Genomic DNA, 5,256 nt, shown 5'->3' with positions numbered 1-5,256 from the left:
ACGGACCTCTAGCTTGCCGAAAACTCGGCGGCAAACAAACTGAAAACGAGCTACTGTGGCTGCTTTTTGCTGGTTATTGAGATTGATTTTCATGGGATTTTGTGAATGAGATCCTGCAACTCCATGAGCTGTTATTACAGAGATTTCATGGTGATTTTGACGGCGGATTTATGGATGATTCACGACTGGTTTGGGGCTGGGTTCGTGGTGGAGATGAGGTTGTTGATGGGTGTGTGTAGCGTGGTTGGCATGAGGTTGCTGAAGGGTTGCTGTGGTATTGTTGTTGGAATTGGAGATGAAGGTCACCTACAGGTTGATGAAGAAGATGAAGGATAGGGAGGGGTCATGTATTTTTGTGTGTTGCGGCGCTTCAGATCTTTTCTTCCATTCGCCCCTTTTTGGATTTTAGGCGTAGGTATATATAGGTATAGGGTCTATGTTTATATTTTGTGTATTTGCTCTTATGTTCTTAGGGTCTATTTATTAATTTTTTGTTCCAAAGAAGAGTCTAGAAGGGTCCCTAGGATTAGCTTAATGTGTATTGGGTATTGGGCTTAAGGAATGGGCTAGAAACTTGGGCCTTTATGATTAGCTATGCTTAAAATTAGCTTAATTAACTAAACATATTATCAAAATATTAATTAGCCCTACTTAAGTAAAAATAATTTTTAAAATAAGACTGACCGTTAAAACAAAACTATTTTTGGTATTTTTTCAAGGTTAAAAATGACCATAAAATATTAATGAACCTATTTTTTGTAATTTTCGTTTTCTTGTAATAAAATAAAAGTAAAAGAGTAAAAATGAGTTGAAATAGCTATATTAGGCCTAAATTAAATATTTACATGCTAAAATATAAAAACTCTTGGGGAGGGTCAAAATCACATGTCTACAGCCGCGCTCAAAATTGTGCAGTCCGCACTTCAGTATGTGCGACCGCATTCAATATTGTGCGGTCCTCAAAAGGCAGTCTGCGGCCACACTCAAAATTATGCGGTCCGCACTGCCTCTTCTGAGTCTGTTTTACTGCAACTATCATGCATGAATCTGTGTAAATTGTGACCTTCAACTCTAATTGATTCCTATTGCTATGTATTGCAGACAATGGTTAGATCATGTGGAAGAGGTGATATATCGAAAGGGAGGGCCGAACCCTCCTGAGGCCGAGGCAGAGGCAACCTCCCACTCTCAGTCCAAAGAGCTATAACCAAGAAGGCAATTACCAACAGAGTTCCTGACTCCTCAGAATCCAGTGAGTATCTCCCGTCTAGGGAAGCTTCAGAGGGTAACTTTATGCAAGCACAACCGGAAGCCTAATCTCAGCCACATGCATTTCAAGGGAGATACCAACTCCATGATGAATCCTCTTCCGCTACTAGTTCTTCTGAGGGTTCAGATGTCGGCATCCAGCGTTCAGAGCCCTCCTCTACACACACTCCTCCTGCACCAATTGATTTAGATGATGATGATAATGTCCCGGATAATAGTAGAGGAGGGGACACTCGAGTGAGCGGCTTTGAGAGGTCAAAGAAGAAGGAAATATGGGAGGATCAATTAGTGAGTTTGACGGCCTTTACACAATTAAGAGAGTGGTGGCCCTAGAGATCGCTCACAGTTGAGCGACAATGCTTAATTAAGGACTTGGATATTGACAATCCAAATGTCCTTAGACAGTTCCGCGAGCGAAAGGGGTCGAGGTGGTTCACCCAAAGTGTCATTGATGCAAATGAGCACTCGGTTAAAGCATTTTATGCCAATGTGGCTCACATAAAGAAGGGTACCAAGATAACAAAGGTGAGAAGTCTGAAAGTCAAATTTGACTCCTGCTCTTTTAACACTTATGTGGGCTTTGAAGAAGTTGAGGCAGTCTAATATTTGGAAAAGCTTGCTATGGGTGATGCAGCTTGCCCGTGGCTAGCTGAGATATTGGCTGCTCGAGGACCACCACCACCATAGATTATAGCAGGGGTTCCTATCCTCCGGGCCACTCTAAATTTTGAAGATAAAGGGTGGCAGACCTTTGTGTGCATCCGTATTGATCCATGTTTGAATGAGAACAATCTCCCACTTCCCCGAGCAGTTCTGGTGGCTTCTATTATGGCTGGGTACCCAATCAATGTGGGTGCCATAATATATACCAACGTCACATTAGCTATCCAAAAAGGAGAAAGATCCTACCCTTACCCAAACACCCTCACAGAGTATTTCAACGATGCAAAGGTGGAGCCGTGGCCATATGATACAAAAGTAAAGGCCAAGAATCCCTCCTCATGGTACCACATACAGGGTGTTGCCAACCCAAAGTTCAAGGGTAAGTCAACTACCTCTGCTGTCCAGTCCGAGGAGCCAATTGTAGTGGTTACAGATTCACCTGTTGAGCCTTCCACAGTTCCCATGCCTTCCATAGCAGCTGAGCCTTCCACCCGGACAACTGATATGCCACCACCTCCATCTTCTAGACCATTTTACTTCAGTGCTAGTGCCTGCCTCATCCATATATCCATTCATTGCGCTACGATTCTACCAGATATTGGCGAGTCTCAACAACTTGATGCAGACAACTACTTCAAAGTTGTCTGACATATCCGGTGTTGTTAAAGCACAGTCTTCTACTCTAGCATCATCACAGGTACCTCCATCATTGGAGGAAACATTGTCAAAGATCCTGGAAAATCAAAAAACCATTATGGATACTCTCGTGGCACATGGGGAAGTCATTGAGGAGTTGGGTAAGCAAGTGAAGAAGATGCAGAAATCTCAGGCTTCGAAAAAGTCAGTGGATAAGTTAAGAAAATAAGTTTCCAAGATCGCATCTGCTGGAGATCTACCACTTGATTTAAAAATGGAGTCAGCACCAGTAGCACCAGTAGCACAATCAGTACCTAAGGCATCAGAGGCAGCAGCTTGAAGAGCCAGACCTTGCTACCCACACCGTTGAGGAGATGTACCAGATGCTCACCAACCCTATTATCCCTCAGCCGGGTGATGATGAGATACAGTTGGAGGATACCAAGGGTGTTGAGGATGCCATGCACATTAAAACCATATAGGAAGTTCTCTTAACTTTACTCTTACTTATTCTTATTTTTGTGAAGCATTGAGGACAACGCTTATTTTTATTTAGGGGGTGGTATCTTTCCTTAACATTCAATTGGCTAAAGCATAAGTTTGGAGGAGAGACGAGGAGTTTGAAAGTGATATAAAGGTACAAAGAAGAGGAAAGAAATGAAGAAAAGGGAAGGCAAAGAAAAGAAAGAAAGAACAAAAAGAAAAATGCCAAAAAGAAAGTGAATAAAGTAAAAAGTTGAAGGGATTCAAAGAAAAACAAGGATGAAAGGCATAGAATAAATAGAGAAGGATAAAAAAATGAATATCATGACCAAGAAAGAGTGATGTTACATCTCTCTAGTTCCCCCGAGGAAAAAGAAAATGACTCAAAGAGTCGATAAAGTATGAGCCAAAAAGAGAAAATGGAGTTCTTAAGGAAAGATGAACCCAGTCCTATCTTGGTCCAAAAAGCCTTCATTACATCCCGAAAAAGCCCTACATGATTTCAACTTGAGTGAGAATACATTAGTGGTGATTTACATGAGGGGCAAGCATATGGTACTTAGAGTTGTACTTGTGACATTCTTTTGATAGAGATGAGAAAACTTTTTACAAATCCTTAAATTGAGTGTTACATTCTAAAGTGAGATATGCTAACGGAGAGTAGAGGAGGAGAAGTTTTGGATCCATAATGACCTACATGATAGAGCGAGCTTCCTTGATGAATAAAGTCAGCTCTTAATGCGCTAGTGCACATTAGAACTATTGTATTCAAAAAGTCAAATCACTACATTGTTGATAATTTATATTTGTTGTAGGTAATTGTTGGTCCCACTTGATGTGTGATTGATTCACCTTAGGCTAGTTGAAATAGTTCTTGTCTTGTGGAGGTGAGAATTACCTTATTTACTTGAGGACAAGCAAAAGCTTAAGTTTGGAGGAGTTGATAAGTAAGAATTTTGACTACTTATTTGCACTCTTTTACTTTCGTTTTAGCTCAAAATTGCTTAAAGGTATTCCCAAAAACTTATGAAATGTGCTTTCTTGTAGGAGTGTTGGAATATGAGTTAAAGAGATGAAAATCAATTCAAGAAGTAGTAATTTTGGACAAAGACCAAAACAAGGCTGAAAAGGCAAAATGCGGACTGCACAATATTGAGTGCGGACGCAGAACATGACAAAGCCTATGACAGAATTCCTATGCAAAATGCGGACCGCACAATTCTTGCGCGGCCGCAGAAGATGAGGTTCTGAGAGATAGATTTTTAAGCCATGAAGAAGTACGGACCGCACCATTATTGTGCAGCCGCAGAATCAAGAGCACGGCCGCAGTTAGAAATGTGCGGTCCGCAAAAATTTTCCTTGCCGAAAGCCCAAGTTCAAGAAATGCGGACCACACCATTATTGTGCGGCCACATAATCAAGAGTGCGGCGTCACTCAGAAATGTACGGTCCGTAGAAGTTGAAGAAATGCGGCCGCAACCCAAAATTGTGCAGCCACTTAAGTCTAACCTGTCAAGCCAAGTTTCAAAGTGCGGACCACACACAGAATTGTGCGGTAGCATAACCTCCACATGGGCAATTTTTTCCGAAAATTTTAGCTGGGTATAAATAGATCTTTTTGTCATTTTTAGGTCAAGTTTGGTGCACCTTAGAATAGATAGCCGTTTTTCTTTACTGTATTGGGTAACTTTGTAATAGTTCAACATTTTAACATTAGATCTTCTTCCCTTAATCATTTATTATGAATTTTATCTTAGTTTCTTCTTTAATTTCTTCATTTTCTATGAGTAGCTAAATTTCTAGCTAGGGTTGTGACCCAACCCTTGTGTGGGTACTTAATGGGTATTTGATTTAGGGCTTATTTGTGATTAAGTTAGTGATATTTAGCCTAGTTCTTGCTTGAATTTGAGAATTGATGGTTGCAAACATTGATTCATGCCTACTTGACTTAGTCTCTACTTGAGAAAGAAAGACTAAGTCTAGGAAAACTTGACTAACAAGGAATGGAGTGAACTCAAGAAATTGATAGCGTCAGTTAAAGGGTTGAATCTAGAGATAGTAAGACCCGACTTGAGCATTTATCACTTGTTTTGTGCAATACCCATTTGGACTTGAGAAAGCCAAATTGAGAAAATCACTCTAACTATCGAGAGGTATTGAGTGGATAATTGCGTGTGATTGCTATATTATGACCCCGACCAAACA

The sequence above is a fragment of the Nicotiana tabacum genome, chromosome 22 (assembly GCF_000715075.1).
Source record: "Nicotiana tabacum cultivar K326 chromosome 22, ASM71507v2, whole genome shotgun sequence".
Classification (NCBI taxonomy): Eukaryota; Viridiplantae; Streptophyta; class Magnoliopsida; order Solanales; family Solanaceae; genus Nicotiana; species Nicotiana tabacum.
This window is presented reverse-complemented; position numbering follows the sequence as displayed.